The sequence below is a fragment of the Pleurodeles waltl genome, chromosome 7, assembly GCF_031143425.1.
Source record: "Pleurodeles waltl isolate 20211129_DDA chromosome 7, aPleWal1.hap1.20221129, whole genome shotgun sequence".
NCBI classification, from domain to species: Eukaryota; Metazoa; Chordata; class Amphibia; order Caudata; family Salamandridae; genus Pleurodeles; species Pleurodeles waltl.
Window position 1 is genome coordinate 1121638162 of NC_090446.1, and position 22329 is coordinate 1121660490.

Genomic DNA, 22329 nt, shown 5'->3' on the forward strand with positions numbered 1-22329 from the left:
GAATTAGAACAGGAGTGCTGTTAACCAATAGCTACAAACACTTTCTAAAAATACGACACATATTCTACATGTTTGTCGCTCCCACTCAGGTATAAAAGAAGTTCATATCACCTTTAAAGAGTCCCCAGCTGTGGTGATTAAAGTTTGAAATGGCTGCATTTAAGGGAACTAGTTAATCCATCATGCTTCAGTCCCACTGTTCTTACGAGTGAAGGACCTGGTGTGGCAGACTCCTACGATATAATTTGGCCATCTTGTTTGTTCACAATATATGCACTCTTAAGGGAACAACAGGTAGTACTAACAAAGTATTACAATCTGCGCCAAATGTATGCTCTAGGTTTGGAAAATTAGAGTTGGGCAAGGCTAAAACTAAACGTCTCCCTTGGCCCTTAGTTGGCATGGCAAATTTTCAAAATAGAGAGAGGACAAGCATCCCAGGCAGTGTCCCAATATCTCTCTAATGTCCTTGTTGAAACTAAAGGTTGTTAAACAGGACATACAATCTACATCAACTAAAAGCAGACAAGTAAAGCTGCCTTTCACAGGTGTCCCATCAACTTCTCAGTCTAACAACACCCCGGGTGTTTTTAAAAATCTATTTAACTGCCATCATTGAAACACCACCCTGCCCTCCCTAAACTCAGTTTGGTTTCTAAGACTAGGGGCCCAGCGATAGTAGCATAAAATAGGGTGCACTGTCTTCCCATCTGCTGCACTTTTTTCGAGAAATACTTCTTTATCAACATAGCAGTTTCACATGGTATTTTTAATTATTCAACAGTTTATACATTCAAGTGGTGAAATAAGTACATGTTTAAATGGTAAATGGGAGACTGCCTGCGAGTGCTATCCAAAGGAGGACATACAAAATGTCTAGAAATGAAAGGTGGGTTGAAATCCCATTCTCCAGACTGGGCCCAAGAGTAGGATATGTAGGCAAATGTTTTTGAGTTCCAGCACTTGTGTTTTGAAGGTAGATTGATGTTCCATAGCTGCAAAGTCTATGTAAAGCAAGGGCTGAAATGTGTGGTTTGTGCTTTGAAAATGTAAAAGTCAAGAGCTGAATGTACAGAGTTTCACCCCAGATGGGACTTGAACCCACAATCCCTGGCTTAGGAGGCCAGTGCCTTATCCATTAGGCCACTGGGGCCACGTTGATACTGCTCTCCCCTGTCCTCCAAATACAAGATCCACTCCCTATCATGTGGTCTCTACCGCAGTTTAAGTCTATGGAATCACTAATACAATACATACACAACAAGCAATCCATGGATAACTCCCCTCTCTTTAAAGTCCTTACAACTATTCAAATATCTAATATACCCTCACCTGGAAGAACAACACAATGCGGACGCTAAACTCTCCTAACTTCACTTCACGTCACAACAAAATGCCCACTGCTCGAGCCAGCAGGAAACATCACGGCAGCTCAAGGAATACAACTGCACTTGCAGTTCTAACAACATCAACCCGAACTAGCATTTCCTTCTTCTGATATACATATTTATAGAGAGATTTTTAATGATCGGTGCTTAGCAGAAAGGAGATACTTATGGCAAAAGGTTTACTTTTTGCACACTGTAGATCATTACTGGAAAGATAGACTCAATCTGCATATTTACACATCATTTTTAATATGACTCAGAAATGTCATGCCGTTTTTTGAACAAATTATTACATGGTTTGTGAGAACGTCTAATTCAGCACTACAGCTTCTGCTTTCATTCTCCATGCCTGAAAACATAATCTTCCATATGAAACAACAAAAGACTAGGAATTTTTTGTTTTTTTTGAGTGATGGCATTGAAATGTGCAGTAAGAAATAAAGTACCTTTGTCATACATAAAAAGGATAACGCAAGTCACCTCCGAGTTCATTCACCCCACAGAGGAATTCTGTCTTCACCCACTTTCCTCTATGTGATCACTAAGCTACTCCACAACTTGCAATACCTTTACAACATACGACAGGGTGTGTTTTATCCCACACATCCATTCAAACATATATCTTTTCTGCTCAGACATAAAACAAGCACATTTCTCCATTCCTATCCTAGCAGTGGAGAAAATGCTCTGCTTTGGTACTTGAACAGGTGGCGGAGTAAAGTTTGTTGGAATTGGTTATTTTATCAGCATGCTTCCGTGCTAATGTTGTTAATAAGGAAGACCCTTAGGAAACTATATAAACATCTCCAAAATACATCTTCTTCCACCCCAGAAAGAACTCAAACCCACAATCCCTTTGTGAGTATTTGACTGCCTTAGAATTAGGCCAAAGGGGTTGCACATGAGTGCTGTTAAGCAATAGCTACAAACACTTTCTAAAAATACGACACATATTCTACATGTTTGTCGCTCCCACTCAGGTATAAAAGAAGTTCATATCACCTTTAAAGAGTCCCCAGCTGTGGTGATTAAAGTTTGAAATGGCTGCATTTAAGGGAACTAGTTAATCCATCATGCTTCAGTCCCACTGTTCTTACGAGTGAAGGACCTGGTGTGGCAGACTCCTACGATATAATTTGGCCATCTTGTCTGTTCAGAATATATGCACTCTTAAGGGAACAACAGGTAGTACTAACAAAGTATTACAATCTGCGCCAAATGTATGCTCTAGGTTTGGAAAATTAGAGTTGGGCAAGGCTAAAACTAAACGTATGCCTTGGCCCTTAGTTGGCATGGCAAATTTTCAAAATAGAGAGAGGACAAGCATCCCAGGCAGTGTCCCAATATCTCTCTAATGTCCTTGTTGAAACCAAAGGTTGTTAAACAGGACATACAATCTACATCAACTAAAAGCAGACAAGTAAAGCTGCCTTTCACAGGTGTCCCATCAACTTCTCAGTCTAACAACACCCCGGGTGTTTTTAAAAATCTATTTAACTGCCATCATTGAAACACCACCCTGCCCTCCCTAAACTCAGTTTGGTTTCTAAGACTAGGGGCCCAGCGATAGTAGCATAAAATAGGGTGCACTGTCTTCCCATCTGCTGCACTTTTTTCGAGAAATACTTCTTTATCAACATAGCAGTTTCACATGGTATTTTTAATTATTCAACAGTTTATACATTCAAGTGGTGAAATAAGTACATGTTTTAATGCTAAATGGGAGACTGCCTGCGAGTGCTATCCAAAGGAGGACATAAAAAATGTCTAGCCAGAAAGGTGGGTTGAAATCCCATTCTCCAGACTGGGCCCAAGAGTAGGATATGTAGGGAAATGTTTTTGAGTTCCAGCACTTGTGTTTTGAAGGTAGATTGATGTTCCATAGCTGCAAAGTCTATGTAAAGCAAGGGCTGAATTGTGTGGTTTGTGCTTTGAAAATGTAAAAGTCAAGAGCTGAATGTACAGAGTTTCACCCCAGATGGGACTTTATCCCACAATCCCTGGCTTAGGAGGCCAGTGCCTTATCCATTAGGCCACTGGGGCAATGTTGATATGGCTCTCCCCTGTCCTCCAAATACAAGATCCACTCCCTATCATGTGGTCTCAACCGCAGTTTAAGTCTATGGAATCACTTATACAATACATTCACAACAAGCAATCCATGGATAACTCCCCTCTCTTTAAAGTCCTTACAACTATTCAAATATCTAATATACCCTCACCTGGAAGAACAACACAATGCGGACGCTATTCTCTCCTAACTTCACTTCACATGTCACAACAAAATGCCCACTGCTCGAGCCAGCAGGAAACATCAAGGCAGCTATAGGAATACAACTGCACTTGCAGTTCTAACAACATCAACCCGAACTAGCATTTCCTTCTTCTGATATACATATTTATAGAGAGATTTTTTATAATTGGTGCTTAGCAGAAAGGAGATACTTATGGCAAAAGGTTTACTTTTTGCACACTGTAGATCATTACTGGAAAGATAGACTCTATCTGCATATTTACACATCATTTTTAATATGACTCAGAAATGTCATGCCTTTTTTTGAACAAATTATTACATGTTTTGTGAGAACGTCTAATTCAGCACTACAGCTTCTGCTTTCATTCTCCATGCCTGAAAACATAATCTTCCATATGAAACAACAAAAGACTAGGAATTTTTTGTTTTTTTTTAGTGGTGGCATTGAAATGTGCAGTAAGAAATAAAGTACCTTTGTCATACATAAAAAGGATAACGCAAGTCACCTCCGAGTTCATTCACCCCACAGAGGAATTCTGTCTTCACCCACTTTCCTCTATGTGATGACTAAGCTACTCCACAACTTGCAATACCTTTACAACATACGACAGGGTGTGTTTTATCCCACACATCCATTCAAACATATATCTTTTCTGCTCAGACATAAAACAAGCACATTTCTCCATTCCTATCCTAGCAGTGGAGAAAATGCTCTGCTGTGGTACTTGAACAGGTGGCGGAGTAAAGTTTGTTGGAATTGGTTATTTTATCAGCACGCTTCAGTGCTAATGTTGTTAAGAAGGAAGACCCTTAGGAAACTAGATAAACATCTCCAAAATACATCTTCTTCCACCCCGAAAGAACTCAAACCCACAATCCCTTTGAGAGTATTTGACTGCCTTACCCATTAGGCCAATGGGGTTGCACAGGAGTGCTGTTAACCAATAGCTACAAACACTTTCTAAAAATACGACACATATTCTACATGTTTGTCGCTCACACTCAGGTATAAAAGAAGTTCATATCACCTTTAAAGAGTCCCCAGCTGTGGTGATTAAAGTTTGAAATGGCTGCATTTAAGGGAATTAGTTAATCCATCATGCTTCAGTCCCACTGTTCTTACGAGTGAAGGACCTGGTGTGGCAGACTCCTACGATATAATTTGGCCATCTTGTTTGTTCACAATATATGCACTCTTAAGGGAACAAGAGGTAGTACTAACAAAGTATTACAATCTGCGCCAAATGTATGCTCTAGGTTTGGAAAATTAGAATTGGGCAAGGCTAAAACTAAACGTCTGCCTTGGCCCTTAGTTGGCATGGCAAATTTTCAAAATAGAGAGAGGACAAGCATCCCAGGCAGTGTCCCAATATCTCTCTAATGTCCTTGTTGAAACCAAAGGTTGTTAAACAGGACATACAATCTACATCAACTAAAAGCAGACAAGTAAAGCTGCCTTTCACAGGTGTCCCATCAACCTCTCAGTCTAACAACACCCCGGGAGTTTTGAAAAATCTATTTACCTGCCATCATTGAAACACCACCCTGCTCTCCCTAAACTCAGTTTGGTTTCTAAGACTAGGGGCCCAGCGATAGTAGCATAAAATAGGGTGCACTGTCTTCCCATCTGCTGCACTTTTTTCGAGAAATACTTCTTTATCAACATAGCAGTTTCACATGGTATTTTTAATTATTCAACAGTTTATACATTCAAGTGGTGAAATAAGTGCATGTTTTAATGCTAAATGGGAGACTGCCTGCGAGTGCTATCCAAAGGAGGACATAAAAAATGTCTAGCCAGAAAGGTGGGTTGAAATCCCATTCTCCAGACTGGGCCCAAGAGTAGGATATGTAGGCAAATGTTTTTGAGTTCCAGCACTTGTGTTTTGAAGGTAGATTGATGTTCCATAGCTGCAAAGTCTATGTAAAGCAAGGGCTGAATTGTGTGGTTTGTGCTTTGAAAATGTAAAAGTCAAGAGCTGAATGTACAGAGTTTGACCCCAGATAGGACTTGAACCCACAATCCCTGGCTTAGGAGGCCAGTGCCTTATCCATTAGGCCACTGGGGCCACGTTGATACTGCTCTCCCCTGTCCTCCAAATACAAGATCCACTCCCTATCATGTGGTCTCTACCGCAGTTTAAGTCTATGGAATCACTTATACAATACATTCACAACAAGCAATCCATGGATAACTCCCCTCTCTTTAAATTCCTTACAACTATTCAAATATCTAATATACCCTCACCTGGAAGAACAATACAATGCGGACGCTAAACTCTCCTAACTTCACTTCACATGTCACAACAAAATGCCCACTGCTCGAGCCAGCAGGAAACATCAAGGCAGCTCAAGGAATACAACTGCACTTGCAGTTCTAACAACATCAACCCGAACTAGCATTTCCTTCTTCTGATATACATATTTATAGAGAGATTTTTAATGATCGGTGCTTAGCAGAAAGGAGATACTTATGGCAAAAGGTTTACTTTTTGCACACTGTAGATCATTACTGGAAAGATAGACTCTATCTGCATATTTACACATCATTTTTAATATGACTCAGAAATGTCATGCCGTTTTTTGAACAAATTATTACATGGTTTGTGAGAACGTCTAATTCAGCACTACAGCTTCTGCTTTCATTCTCCATGCCTGAAAACATAATCTTCCATATGAAACAACAAAAGACTAGGAATTTTTTGTTTTTTTTTAGTGATGGCATTGAAATGTGCAGTAAGAAATAAAGTACCTTTGTCATACATAAAAAGGATAACGCAAGTCACCTCCAAGTTCATTCACCCCACAGAGGAATTCTGTCTTCACCCACTTTCCTCTATGTGATCACTAAGCTACTCGACAACTTGCAATGCCTTTACAACATATGACAGGGTGTGTTTTATCCCACACATCCATTCAAACATATATCTTTTCTGCTCAGACATAAAACAAGCACATTTCTCCATTCCTATCCTAGCAGTGGAGAAACTGCTCTACTGTGGTACTTGAACAGGTGGCGGAGTAAAGTTTGTTGGAATTGGTTATTTTATCAGCACGCTTCCGTGCTAATGTTGTTAATAAGGAAGACCCTTAGGAAACTATATAAACATCTCCAAAATACATCTTCTTCCACCCCAGAAAGAACTCAAACCCACAATCCCTTTGTGAGTATTTGACTGCCTTAGAATTAGGCCAACGGGTTGCACAGGAGTGCTGTTAACCAATAGCTACAAACACTTTCTAAAAATACGACACATATTCTACATGTTTGTCGCTCCCACTCAGGTATAAAAGAAGTTCATATCACCTTTAAAGAGTCCCCAGCTGTGGTGATTAAAGTTTGAAATGGCTGCATTTAAGGGAACTAGTTAATCCATCATGCTTCAGTCCCACTGTTCTTACGAGTGAAGGACCTGGTGTGGCAGACTCCTACGATATAATTTGGCCATCTTGTTTGTTCACAATATATGCACTCTTAAGGGAACAACAGGTAGTACTAACAAAGTATTACAATCTGCGCCAAATGTATGCTCTAGGTTTGGAAAATTAGAGTTGGGCAAGGCTAAAACTAAACGTCTGCCTTGGCCCTTAGTTGGCATGGCAAATTTTCAAAATAGAGAGAGGACAAGCATCCCAGGCAGTGTCCCAATATCTCTCTAATGTCCTTGTTGAAACCAAAGGTTGTTAAACAGGACATACAATCTACATCAACTAAAAGCAGACAAGTAAAGCTGCCTTTCACAGGTGTCCCATCAACTTCTCAGTCTAACAACACCCCAGGTGTTTTTAAAAATCTATTTAACTGCCATCATTGAAACACCACCCTGCCCTCCCTAAACTCAGTTTGGTTTCCAAGACTAGGGGCCCAGCGATAGTAGCATAAAATAGGGTGCACTGTCTTCCCATCTGCTGCACTTTTTTCGAGAAACACTTCTTTATCAACATAGCAGTTTCACATGGTATTTTTAATTATTCAACAGTTTATACATTCAAGTGGTGAAATAAGTACATGTTTAAATGGTAAATGGGAGACTGCCTGCGAGTGCTATCCAAAGGAGGACATACAAAATGTCTAGAAATGAAAGGTGGGTTGAAATCCCATTCTCCAGACTGGGCCCAAGAGTAGGATATGTAGGCAAATGTTTTTGAGTTCCAGCACTTGTGTTTTGAAGGTAGATTGATGTTCCATAGCTGCAAAGTCTATGTAAAGCAAGGGCTGAAATGTGTGGTTTGTGCTTTGAAAATGTAAAAGTCAAGAGCTGAACGTACAGAGTTTCACCCCAGATGGGACTTGAACCCACAATCCCTGGCTTAGGAGGCCAGTGCCTTATCCATTAGGCCACTGGGGCCACGTTGATACTGCTCTCCCCTGTCCTCCAAATACAAGATCCACTCCCTATCATGTGGTCTCTACCGCAGTTTAAGTCTATGGAATCACTTATACAATACATACACAACAAGCAATCCATGGATAACTCCCCTCTCTTTAAAGTCCTTACAACTATTCAAATATCTAATATACCCTCACCAGGAAGAACAACACAATGCGGACGCTAAACTCTCCTAACTTCACTTCACGTCACAACAAAATGCCCACTGCTCGAGCCAGCAGGAAACATCACGGCAGCTCAAGGAATACAACTGCACTTGCAGTTCTAACAACATCAACCCGAACTAGCATTTCCTTCTTCTGATATACATATTTATAGAGAGATTTTTAATGATCGGTGCTTAGCAGAAAGGAGATACTTATGGCAAAAGGTTTACTTTTTGCACACTGTAGATCATTACTGGAAAGATAGACTCTATCTGCATATTTACACATCATTTTTAATATGACTCAGAAATGTCATGCCGTTTTTTGAACAAATTATTACATGGTTTGTGAGAACGTCTAATTCAGCACTACAGCTTCTGCTTTCATTCTCCATGCCTGAAAACATAATCTTCCATATGAAACAACAAAAGACTAGGAATTTTTTGTTTTTTTTGAGTGATGGCATTGAAATGTGCAGTAAGAAATAAAGTACCTTTGTCATACATAAAAAGGATAACGCAAGTCACCTCCGAGTTCATTCACCCCACAGAGGAATTCTGTCTTCACCCACTTTCCTCTATGTGATCACTAAGCTACTCCACAACTTGCAATACCTTTACAACATACGACAGGGTGTGTTTTATCCCACACATCCATTCAAACATATATCTTTTCTGCTCAGACATAAAACAAGCACATTTCTCCTTCCTATCCTAGCAGTGGAGAAAATGCTCTGCTTTGGTACTTGAACAGGTGGCGGAGTAAAGTTTGTTGGAATTGGTTATTTTATCAGCATGCTTCCGTGCTAATGTTGTTAATAAGGAAGACCCTTAGGAAACTATATAAACATCTCCAAAATACATCTTCTTCCACCCCAGAAAGAACTCAAACCCACAATCCCTTTGTGAGTATTTGACTGCCTTAGAATTAGGCCAAAGGGGTTGCACATGAGTGCTGTTAAGCAATAGCTACAAACACTTTCTAAAAATACGACACATATTCTACATGTTTGTCGCTCCCACTCAGGTATAAAAGAAGTTCATATCACCTTTAAAGAGTCCCCAGCTGTGGTGATTAAAGTTTGAAATGGCTGCATTTAAGGGAACTAGTTAATCCATCATGCTTCAGTCCCACTGTTCTTACGAGTGAAGGACCTGGTGTGGCAGACTCCTACGATATAATTTGGCCATCTTGTCTGTTCAGAATATATGCACTCTTAAGGGAACAACAGGTAGTACTAACAAAGTATTACAATCTGCGCCAAATGTATGCTCTAGGTTTGGAAAATTAGAGTTGGGCAAGGCTAAAACTAAACGTATGCCTTGGCCCTTAGTTGGCATGGCAAATTTTCAAAATAGAGAGAGGACAAGCATCCCAGGCAGTGTCCCAATATCTCTCTAATGTCCTTGTTGAAACCAAAGGTTGTTAAACAGGACATACAATCTACATCAACTAAAAGCAGACAAGTAAAGCTGCCTTTCACAGGTGTCCCATCAACTTCTCAGTCTAACAACACCCCGGGTGTTTTTAAAAATCTATTTAACTGCCATCATTGAAACACCACCCTGCCCTCCCTAAACTCAGTTTGGTTTCTAAGACTAGGGGCCCAGCGATAGTAGCATAAAATAGGGTGCACTGTCTTCCCATCTGCTGCACTTTTTTCGAGAAATACTTCTTTATCAACATAGCAGTTTCACATGGTATTTTTAATTATTCAACAGTTTATACATTCAAGTGGTGAAATAAGTACATGTTTTAATGCTAAATGGGAGACTGCCTGCGAGTGCTATCCAAAGGAGGACATAAAAAATGTCTAGCCAGAAAGGTGGGTTGAAATCCCATTCTCCAAACTGGGCCCAAGACTAGGATATGTAGGGAAATGTTTTTGAGTTCCAGCACTTGTGTTTTGAAGGTAGATTGATGTTCCATAGCTGCAAAGTCTATGTAAAGCAAGGGCTGAATTGTGTGGTTTGTGCTTTGAAAATGTAAAAGTCAAGAGCTGAATGTACAGAGTTTCACCCCAGATGGGACTTTTTCCCACAATCCCTGGCTGAGGAGGCCAGTGCCTTTTCCATTAGGCCACTGGGGCAATGTTGATATGGCTCTCCCCTGTCCTCCAAATACAAGATCCACTCCCTATCATGTGGTCTCAACCGCAGTTTAAGTCTATGGAATCACTTATACAATACATTCACAACAAGCAATCCATGGATAACTCCCCTCTCTTTAAAGTCCTTACAACTATTCAAATATCTAATATACCCTCACCTGGAAGAACAACACAATGCGGACGCTATTCTCTCCTAACTTCACTTCACATGTCACAACAAAATGCCCACTGCTCGAGCCAGCAGGAAACATCAAGGCAGCTATAGGAATACAACTGCACTTGCAGTTCTAACAACATCAACCCGAACTAGCATTTCCTTCTTCTGATATACATATTTATAGAGAGATTTTTAATAATCGGTGCTTAGCAGAAAGGAGATACTTATGGCAAAAGGTTTACTTTTTGCACACTGTAGATCATTACTGGAAAGATAGACTCTATCTGCATATTTACACATCATTTTTAATATGACTCAGAAATGTCATGCCTTTTTTTGAACAAATTATTACATGGTTTGTGAGAACGTCTAATTCAGCACTACAGCTTCTGCTTTCATTCTCCATGCCTGAAAACATAATCTTCCATATGAAACAACAAAAGACTAGGAATTTTTTGTTTTTTTTTAGTGGTGGCATTGAAATGTGCAGTAAGAAATAAAGTACCTTTGTCATACATAAAAAGGATAACGCAAGTCACCTCCGAGTTCATTCACCCCACAGAGGAATTCTGTCTTCACCCACTTTCCTCTATGTGATGACTAAGCTACTCCACAACTTGCAATACCTTTACAACATACGACAGGGTGTGTTTTATCCCACACATCCATTCAAACATATATCTTTTCTGCTCAGACATAAAACAAGCACATTTCTCCATTCCTATCCTAGCAGTGGAGAAAATGCTCTGCTGTGGTACTTGAACAGGTGGCGGAGTAAAGTTTGTTGGAATTGGTTATTTTATCAGCACGCTTCAGTGCTAATGTTGTTAAGAAGGAAGACCCTTAGGAAACTAGATAAACATCTCCAAAATACATCTTCTTCCACCCCGAAAGAACTCAAACCCACAATCCCTTTGAGAGTATTTGACTGCCTTACCCATTAGGCCAATGGGGTTGCACAGGAGTGCTGTTAACCAATAGCTACAAACACTTTCTAAAAATACGACACATATTCTACATGTTTGTCGCTCACACTCAGGTATAAAAGAAGTTCATATCACCTTTAAAGAGTCCCCAGCTGTGGTGATTAAAGTTTGAAATGGCTGCATTTAAGGGAATTAGTTAATCCATCATGCTTCAGTCCCACTGTTCTTACGAGTGAAGGACCTGGTGTGGCAGACTCCTACGATATAATTTGGCCATCTTGTTTGTTCACAATATATGCACTCTTAAGGGAACAAGAGGTAGTACTAACAAAGTATTACAATCTGCGCCAAATGTATGCTCTAGGTTTGGAAAATTAGAATTGGGCAAGGCTAAAACTAAACGTCTGCCTTGGCCCTTAGTTGGCATGGCAAATTTTCAAAATAGAGAGAGGACAAGCATCCCAGGCAGTGTCCCAATATCTCTCTAATGTCCTTGTTGAAACCAAAGGTTGTTAAACAGGACATACAATCTACATCAACTAAAAGCAGACAAGTAAAGCTGCCTTTCACAGGTGTCCCATCAACCTCTCAGTCTAACAACACCCCGGGAGTTTTGAAAAATCTATTTACCTGCCATCATTGAAACACCACCCTGCCCTCCCTAAACTCAGTTTGGTTTCTAAGACTAGGGGCCCAGCGATAGTAGCATAAAATAGGGTGCACTGTCTTCCCATCTGCTGCACTTTTTTCGAGAAATACTTCTTTATCAACATAGCAGTTTCACATGGTATTTTTAATTATTCAACAGTTTATACATTCAAGTGGTGAAATAAGTGCATGTTTTAATGCTAAATGGGAGACTGCCTGCGAGTGCTATCCAAAGGAGGACATAAAAAATGTCTAGCCAGAAAGGTGGGTTGAAATACCATTCTCCAGACTGGGCCCAAGAGTAGGATATGTAGGCAAATGTTTTTGAGTTCCAGCACTTGTGTTTTGAAGGTAGATTGATGTTCCATAGCTGCAAAGTCTATGTAAAGCAAGGGCTGAATTGTGTGGTTTGTGCTTTGAAAATGTAAAAGTCAAGAGCTGAATGTACAGAGTTTCACCCCAGATGGGACTTGAACCCACAATCCCTGGCTTAGGAGGCCAGTGCCTTATCCATTAGGCCACTGGGGCCACGTTGATACTGCTCTCCCCTGTCCTCCAAATACAAGATCCACTCCCTATCATGTGGTCTCTACCGCAGTTTAAGTCTATGGAATCACTTATACAATACATTCACAACAAGCAATCCATGGATAACTCCCCTCTCTTTAAAGTCCTTACAACTATTCAAATATCTAATATACTCTCACCTGGAAGAACAATACAATGCGGACGCTAAACTCTCCTAACTTCACTTCACATGTCACAACAAAATGCCCACTGCTCGAGCCAGCAGGAAACATCAAGGCAGCTCAAGGAATACAACTGCACTTGCAGTTCTAACAACATCAACCCGAAGTAGCATTTCCTTCTTCTGATATACATATTTATAGAGAGATTTTTAATGATCGGTGCTTAGCAGAAAGGAGATACTTATGGCAAAAGGTTTACTTTTTGCACACTGTAGATCATTACTGGAAAGATAGACTCTATCTGCATATTTACACATCATTTTTAATATGACTCAGAAATGTCATGCCGTTTTTTGAACAAATTATTACATGGTTTGTGAGAACGTCTAATTCAGCACTACAGCTTCTGCTTTCATTCTCCATGCCTGAAAACATAATCTTCCATATGAAACAACAAAAGACTAGGAATTTTTTGTTTTTTTTTAGTGATGGCATTGAAATGTGCAGTAAGAAATAAAGTACCTTTGTCATACATAAAAAGGATAACGCAAGTCACCTCCGAGTTCATTCACCCCACAGAGGAATTCTGTCTTCACCCACTTTCCTCTATGTGATCACTAAGCTACTCGACAACTTGCAATACCTTTACAACATACGACAGGGTGTGTTTTATCCCACACATCCATTCAAACATATATCTTTTCTGCTCAGACATAAAACAAGCACATTTCTCCATTCCTATCCTAGCAGTGGAGAAACTGCTCTACTGTGGTACTTGAACAGGTGGCGGAGTAAAGTTTGTTGGAATTGGTTATTTTATCAGCACGCTTCCGTGCTAATGTTGTTAATAAGGAAGACCCTTAGGAAACTATATAAACATCTCCAAAATACATCTTCTTCCACCCCAGAAAGAACTCAAACCCACAATCCCTTTGTGAGTATTTGACTGCCTTAGAATTAGGCCAACGGGTTGCACAGGAGTGCTGTTAACCAATAGCTACAAACACTTTCTAAAAATACGACACATATTCTACATGTTTGTCGCTCCCACTCAGGTATAAAAGAAGTTCATATCACCTTTAAAGAGTCCCCAGCTGTGGTGATTAAAGTTTGAAATGGCTGCATTTAAGGGAACTAGTTAATCCATCATGCTTCAGTCCCACTGTTCTTACGAGTGAAGGACCTGGTGTGGCAGACTCCTACGATATAATTTGGCCATCTTGTTTGTTCACAATATATGCACTCTTAAGGGAACAACAGGTAGTACTAACAAAGTATTACAATCTGCGCCAAATGTATGCTCTAGGTTTGGAAAATTAGAGTTGGGCAAGACTAAAACTAAACGTCTGCCTTGGCCCTTAGTTGGCATGGCAAATTTTCAAAATAGAGAGAGGACAAGCATCCCAGGCAGTGTCCCAATATCTCTCTAATGTCCTTGTTGAAACCAAAGGTTGTTAAACAGGACATACAATCTACATCAACTAAAAGCAGACAAGTAAAGCTGCCTTTCACAGGTGTCCCATCAACTTCTCAGTCTAACAACACCCCGGGTGTTTTGAAAAATCTATTTAACTGCCATCATTGAAACACCACCCTGCCCTCCCTAAACTCAGTTTGGTTTCTATGACTAGGGGCCCAGCGATAGTAGCATAAAATAGGGTGCACTGTATTCCCATCTGCTGCACTTTTTTCGAGAAATACTTCTTTATCAACATAGCAGTTTCACATGGTATTTTTAATTATTCAACAGTTTATACATTCAAGTGGTGAAATAAGTACATGTTTTAATGCTAAATGGGAGACTGCCTGCGAGTGCTATCCAAAGGAGGACATAAAAAATGTCTAGCCAGAAAGGTGGGTTGAAATCCCATTCTCCAGACTGGGCCCAAGAGTAGGATATGTAGGCAAATGTTTTTGAGTTCCAGCACTTGTGTTTTGAAGGTAGATTGATGTTCCATAGCTGCAAAGTCTATGTAAAGCAAGGGCTGAATTGTGTGGTTTGTGCTTTGAAAATGTAAAAGTCAAGAGCTGAATGTACAGAGTTTCACCCCAGATGGGACTTGAACCCACAATCACTGGCTTAGGAAGCCAGTGCTTTATCCATTAGGAAACTGGAGCCATGTTAATGCTGCTCTCCCCTGTCCTCCAAATACAAGATCCACTCCCTATCATGTTGTCTCTACCGCAGTTTAAGTCTATGGAATCACTTATACAATACATTCACAACAAGCAATCCATGGATAACTCCCCTCTCTTTAAAGTCCTTACAACTATTCAAATATCTAATATACCCTCACCTGGAAGAACAACACAATGCGGACGCTAAACTCTCCTAACTTCACTTCACATGTCACAACAAAATGCCCACTGCTCGAGCCAGCAGGAAACATCAAGGCAGCTCAAGGAATACAACTGCACTTGCAGTTCTAACAACATCAACCCGAACTAGCATTTCCTTCTTCTGATATACATATTTATAGAGAGATTTTTAATGATCGGTGCTTAGCAGAAAGGAGATACTTATGGCAAAAGGTTTACTTTTTGCACACGGTAGATCATTACTGGAAAGATACACTCTATCTGCATATTTACACATCATTTTAAATATGACTCAGAAATGTCATGCCTTTTTTTGAACAAATTATTACATGGTTTGTGAGAACGTCTAATTCAGCACTACAGCTTCTGCTTTCATTCTCCATGCCTGAAAACATAATCTTCCATATGAAACAACAAAAGACTAGGAATTTTTTGTTTTTTTTGAGTGATGGCATTGAAATGTGCAGTAAGAAATAAAGTACCTTTGTCATACATAAAAAGGATAACACAAGTCACCTCCGAGTTCATTCACCCCACAGAGGAATTCTGTCTTCACCCACTTTCCTCTATGTGATCACTAAGCTAATCCACAACTTGCAATACCTTTACAACATACGACAGGGTGTGTTTTATCCCACACATCCATTCAAACATATATCTTTTCTGCTCAGACATAAAACAAGCACATTTCTCCATTCCTATCCTAGCAGTGGAGAAAATGCTCTGCTGTGGTACTTGAAGAGGTGGCGGAGTAAAGTTTGCTGGAATTGGTTATTTTATCAGCACGCTTCAGTGCTAATGTTGTTAAGAAGGAATACCCTTAGGAAACTAGATAAACATCTCCAAAATACATCTTCTTCCACCCCAGAAAGAACTCAAACCCACAATCCCTTTGTGAGTATTTGACTGCCTTAGAATTAGGCCAACGGGGTTGCACAGGAGTGCTGTTAACCAATAGCTACAAACACTTTCTAAAAATACGACACATATTCTACATGTTTGTCGCTCCCATTTAGGTATAAAAGAAGTTCATATCACCTTTAAAGAGTCCCCAGCTGTGGTGATTAAAGTTTGAAATGGCTGCATTTAAGGGAACTAGTTAATCCATCATGCTTCAGTCCCACTGTTCTTACGAGTGAAGGACCTGGTGTGGCAGACTCCTACGATATAATTTGGCCATCTTGTTTGTTCACAATATGTGCACTCTTAAGGGAACAACAGGTAGAACTAACAAAGTATTACAATCTGCAGCAAATGTATGCTCTAGGTTTGGAAAATTAGAGTTGGGCAAGGCTAAAACTAAACGTTTGCCTTGGCCCTTAGTTGGCATGGCAAATTTTCAAAATAGAGAGAGGACAAGCATCCCAGGCAGTGTCCCAATATCTCTCTAATGTCCTTGTTGAAACCAAAGGTTGTTAAACAGGACATACAATCTACATCAACTAAAAGCAGACAAGTAAAGCTGCCTTTCACAGGTGTCCCATCAACTTCTCAGTCTAACAACACCCCGGGTGTTTTGAAAAATCTATTTAACTGCCATCATTGAAACACCACCCTGCCCTCCCTAAACTCAGTTTGGTTTCTAAGACTAGGGGCCCAGCGATAGTAGCATAAAATAGGGTGCACTGTCTTCCCATCTGCTGCACTTTTTTCGAGAAATGCTTCTTTATCAACATAGCAGTTTCACATGGTATTTTTAATTATTCAACAGTTTATACATTCAAGTGGTGAAATAAGTACATGTTTTAATGCTAAATGGGAGACTGCCTGCGAGTACTATCCAAAGGAGGACATAAAAAATGTCTAGCCAGAAAGGTGGGTTGAAATCCCATTCTCCAGACTAGGCCCAAGATTAGGATATGTAGGCAAATGTTTTTGAGTTCCAGCACTTGTGTTTTGAAGGTAGATTGATGTTCCATAGCTGCAAAGTCTATGTAAAGCAAGGGCTGAATTGTGTGGTTTGTGCTTTGAAAATGTAAAAGTCAAGAGCTGAATGTACAGAGTTTCACCCCAGATGGGACTTGAACCCACCATCACTGGCTTAGGAGGCCAGTGCTTTATCCATTAGGAAACTGGAGCCATGTTAATGCTGCTCTCCCCTGTCCTCCAAATACAAGATCCACTCCCTATCATGTGGTCTCTACCGCAGTTTACGTCTATGGAATCACTTATACAATACATTCACAACAAGCAATCCATGGATAACTCCCCTCTCTTTAAAGTCCTTACAACTATTCAAATATCTAATATACCCTCACCTGGAAGAACAACACAATGCGGACGCTAAACTCTCCAAACTTCACTTCACATGTCACAACAAAATGCCCACTGCTCGAGCCAGCAGGAAACATCAAGGCAGCTCAAGGAATACAACTGCACTTGCAGTTCTAACAACATCAACCCGAACTAGCATTTCCTTCTTCTGATATATATATTTATAGAGAGATTTTTAATGATCGGTGCTTAGCAGAAAGGAGATACTTATGGCAATAGGTTTACTTTTTGCACACTGTAGATCATTACTGGAAAGATAGACTCTATCTGCATATTTTCACATCATTTTTAATATGACTCAGAAATGTCATGCCTTTTTTTGAACAAATTATTACATGGTTTGTGAGAACGTCTAATTCAGCACTACAGCTTCTGCTTTCATTCTCCACGCCTGAAAACATAATCTTCCATATGAAACAACAAACGAATAGGAATTTTTTGTTTTTTTTGAGTGATGGCATTGAAATGTGCAGTAAGAAATAAAGTACCTTTGTCATACATAAAAAGGATAACACAAGTTACCTCCGAGTTCATTCACCCCACAGAGGAATTCTGTCTTCACCCACTTTCCTCTATGTGATCACTAAGCTACTCCACAACTTGCAAAACCTTTACAACATACGACAGGGTGTGTTTTATCCCACACATCCATTCAAACATATATCTTTTCTGCTCAGACATAAAACAAGCACATTTCTCCATTCCTATCCTAGCAGTAGAGAAAATGCTCTGCTGTGGTACTTGAACAGGTGGCGGAGTAAAGTTTGTTGGAATTGGTTATTTTATCAGCAAGCTTTAGTGCTAATGTTGTTAAGAAGGAAGACCCTTAGAAAACTAGATAAACATGTCCAAAATACATCTTCTTCCACCCCAGAAAGAACTCAAACCCACAATCCCTTTGTGAGTATTTGACTGCCTTAGAATTAGGCCAACGGGGTTGCACAGGAGTGCTGTTAACCAATAGCTACAAACACTTTCTAAAAATACGACACATATTCTACATGTTTGTCGCTCCCACTCAGGTATAAAAGAAGTTCATATCACCTTTAAAGAGTCCCCAGCTGTGGTGATTAAAGTTTGATATGGCTGCATTTAAGGGAACTAGTTAATCCATCATGCTTCAGTCCCACTGTTCTTACGAGTGAAGGACCTGGTGTGGCAGACTCCTACGATATAATTTGGCCATCTTGTTTGTTCACAATATATGCACTCTTAAGGGAACAACAGGTAGTACTAACAAAGTATTACAATCTGCGCCAAATGTATGCTCTAGGTTTGGAAAATTAGAGTTGGGCAAGTCTAAAACTAAACGTCTGCCTTGGCCCTTAGTTGGCATGGCAAATTTTCAAAATAGAGAGAGGACAAGCATCCCAGGCAGTGTCCCAATATCTCTCTAATGTCCTTGTTGAAACCAAAGGTTGTTAAACAGGACATACAATCTACATCAACTAAAAGCAGGCAAGTAAAGCTGCCTTTCACAGGTGTCACATCAACTTCTCAGTCTAACAACACCCCGGGTGTTTTGAAAAATCTATTTAACTGCCATCATTGAAACACCACCCTGCCCTCCCTAAACTCAGTTTGGTTTCTAAGACTAGGGGCCCAGCGATAGTAGCATAAAATAGGGTGCACTGTATTCCCATCTGCTGCACTTTTTTCGAGAAATACTTCTTTATCAACATAGCAGTTTCACATGGTATTTTTAATTATTCAACAGTTTATACATTCAAGTGGTGAAATAAGTACATGTTTTAATGCTAAATGGGAGACTGCCTGCGAGTGCTATCCAAAGGAGGACATAAAAAATGTCTAGCCAGAAAGGTGGGTTGAAATCCCATTCTCCAGACTGGGCCCAAGAGTAGGATATGTAGGCAAATGTTTTTGAGTTCCAGCACTTGTGTTTTGAAGGTAGATTGATGTTCCATAGCTGCAAAGTCTATGTAAAGCAAGGGCTGAATTGTGTGGTTTGTGCTTTGAAAATGTAAAAGTCAAGAGCTGAATGTACAGAGTTTCACCCCAGATGGGACTTGAACCCACAATCACTGGCTTAGGAGGCCAGTGCTTTATCCATTAGGAAACTGGAGCCATGTTAATGCTGCTCTCCCCTGTCCTCCAAATACAAGATCCACTCCCTATCATGTGGTCTCTACCGCAGTTTAAGTCTATGGAATCACTTATACAATACATTCACAACAAGCAATCCATGGATAACTCCCCTCTCTTTAAAGTCCTTACAACTATTCAAATATCTAATATACCCTCACCTGGAAGAACAACACAATGCGGACGCTAAACTCTCCTAACTTCACTTCACATGTCACAACAAAATGCCCCCTGCTCGAGCCAGCAGGAAACATCAAGGCAGCTCAAGGAATACAACTGCACTTGCAGTTCTAACAACATCAACCCGAACTAGCATTTCCTTCTTCTGATATACATATTTATAGAGAGATTTTTAATGATCGGTGCTTAGCAGAAAGGAGATACTTATGGCAAAAGGTTTACTTTTTGCACACTGTAGATCATTACTGGAAAGATACACTCTATCTGCATATTTACACATCATTTTAAATATGACTCAGAAATGTCATGCCTTTTTTTGAACAAATTATTACATGGTTTGTGAGAACGTCTAATTCAGCACTACAGCTTCTGCTTTCATTCTCCATGCCTGAAAACATAATCTTCCATATGAAACAACAAAAGACTAGGAATTTTTTGTTTTTTTTGAGTGATGGCATTGAAATGTGCAGTAAGAAATAAAGTACCTTTGTCATACATAAAAAGGATAACACAAGTCACCTCCAAATTCATTCACCCCACAGAGGAATTCTGTCTTCACCCACTTTCCTCTATGTGATCACTAAGCTACTCCACAACTTGCAATACCTTTACAACATACGACAGGGTGTGTTTTATCCCACACATCCATTCAAACATATATCTTTTCTGCTCAGACATAAAACAAGCACATTTCTCCATTCCTATCCTAGAAGTGGAGAAAATGCTCTGCTGTGGTACTTGAAGAGGTGGCGGAGTAAAGTTTGTTGGAATTGGTTATTTTATCAGCACGCTTCAGTGCTAATGTTGTTAAGAAGGAAGACCCTTAGGAAACTAGATAAACATCTCCAAAATACATCTTCTTCCACCCCAGAAAGAACTCAAACCCACAATCCCTTTGTGAGTATTTGACTGCCTTAGAATTAGGCCAACGGGGTTGCACAGGAGTGCTGTTAACCAATAGCTACAAACACTTTCTAAAAATACGACACATATTCTACATGTTTGTCGCTCCCACTCAGGTATAAAAGAAGTTCATATCACCTTTAAAGAGTCCCCAGCTGTGGTGATTAAAGTTTGAAATGGCTGCATTTAAGGGAACTAGTTAATCCATCATGCTTCAGTCCCACTGTTCTTACGAGTGAAGGACCTGGTGTGGCAGACTCCTACGATATAATTTGGCCATCTTGTTTGTTCACAATATATGCACTCTTAATGGAACAACAGGTAGTACCAACAAAGTATTACAATCTGCGCCAAATGTATGCTCTAGGTTTGGAAAATTAGAGTTGGGCAAGTCTAAAACTAAACGTCTGCCTTGGCCCTTAGTTGGCATGGCAAATTTTCAAAATAGAGAGAGGACAAGCATCCCAGGCAGTGTCCCAATATCTCTCTAATGTCATTGTTGAAACCAAAGGTTGTTAAACAGGACATACAATCTACATCAACTAAAAGCAGGCAAGTAAAGCTGCCTTTCACAGGTGTCACATCAACTTCTCAGTCTAACAACACCCCGGGTGTTTTGAAAAATCTATTTAACTGCCATCATTGAAACACCACCCTGCCCTCCCTAAACTCAGTTTGGTTTCTAAGACTAGGGGCCCAGCGATAGTAGCATAAAATAGGGTGCACTGTATTCCCATCTGCTGCACTTTTTTCGAGAAATACTTCTTTATCAACATAGCAGTTTCACATGGTATTTTTAATTATTCAACAGTTTATACATTCAAGTGGTGAAATAAGTACATGTTTTAATGCTAAATGGGAGACTGCCTGCGAGTGCTATCCAAAGGAGGACATACAAAATGTCTAGCCAGAAAGGTGGGTTGAAATCCCATTCTCCAGACTGGGCCCAAGAGTAGGATATGTAGGCAAATGTTTTTGAGTTCCAGCACTTGTGTTTTGAAGGTAGATTGATGTTCCATAGCTGCAAAGTCTATGTAAAGCAAGGGCTGAATTGTGTGGTTTGTGCTTTGAAAATGTAAAAGTCAAGAGCTGAATGTACAGAGTTTCACCCCAGATGGGACTTGAACCCACAATCACTGGCTTAGGAGGCCAGTGCTTTATCCATTAGGAAACTGGAGCCATGTTAATGCTGCTCTCCCCTGTCCTCCAAATACAAGATCCACTCCCTATCATGTGGTCTCTACCGCAGTTTAAGTCTATGGAATCACTTATACAATACATTCACAACAAGCAATCCATGGATAACTCCCCTCTCTTTAAAGTCCTTACAACTATTCAAATATCTAATATACCCTCACCTGGAAGAACAACACAATGCGGACGCTAAACTCTCCTAACTTCACTTCACATGTCACAACAAAATGCCCACTGCTCGAGCCAGCAGGAAACATCAAGGCAGCTCAAGGAATACAACTGCACTTGCAGTTCTAACAACATCAACCCGAACTAGCATTTCCGTCTTCAGATATACATATTTATAGAGAGATTTTTAATGATCGGTGCTTAGCAGAATGGAGATACTTATGGCAAAAGGTTTACTTTTTGCACACTGTAGATCATTACTGGAAAGATACACTCTATCTGCATATTTACACATCATTTTAAATATGACTCAGAAATGTCATGCCTTTTTTTGAACAAATTATTACATGGTTTGTGAGACCGTCTAATTCAGCACTACAGCTTCTGCTTTCATTCTCCATGCCTGAAAACATAATCTTCCATATGAAACAACAAAAGACTAGGAATTTTTTGTTTTTTTTGAGTGATGGCATTGAAAT

General features: G+C 40.0%; 5 non-coding genes across 5 annotated transcripts; all 5 read right to left on the reverse strand.

Annotated features, from left to right (window-relative positions):
* Positions 1-1080: 1080 nt before the first annotated feature.
* Positions 1081-1153, reverse strand: TRNAR-CCU (transfer RNA arginine (anticodon CCU)). The gene has a single exon. It is a non-coding gene; the product is annotated as a tRNA-Arg (tRNA).
* A 2205-nt stretch (positions 1154-3358) lies between these two features.
* On the reverse strand, positions 3359-3431 carry TRNAR-CCU (transfer RNA arginine (anticodon CCU)). Its single transcript has one exon. It is a non-coding gene; the product is annotated as a tRNA-Arg (tRNA).
* Positions 3432-5637: 2206 nt separating this feature from the next.
* TRNAR-CCU (transfer RNA arginine (anticodon CCU)) lies at positions 5638-5711 on the reverse strand. Its single transcript has one exon. It is a non-coding gene; the product is annotated as a tRNA-Arg (tRNA).
* Positions 5712-7918: 2207 nt separating this feature from the next.
* Positions 7919-7991, reverse strand: TRNAR-CCU (transfer RNA arginine (anticodon CCU)). The gene has a single exon. It is a non-coding gene; the product is annotated as a tRNA-Arg (tRNA).
* Positions 7992-12475: 4484 nt separating this feature from the next.
* Positions 12476-12548, reverse strand: TRNAR-CCU (transfer RNA arginine (anticodon CCU)). Its single transcript has one exon. It is a non-coding gene; the product is annotated as a tRNA-Arg (tRNA).
* Between the last annotated feature and the right edge of the window lie 9781 nt (positions 12549-22329).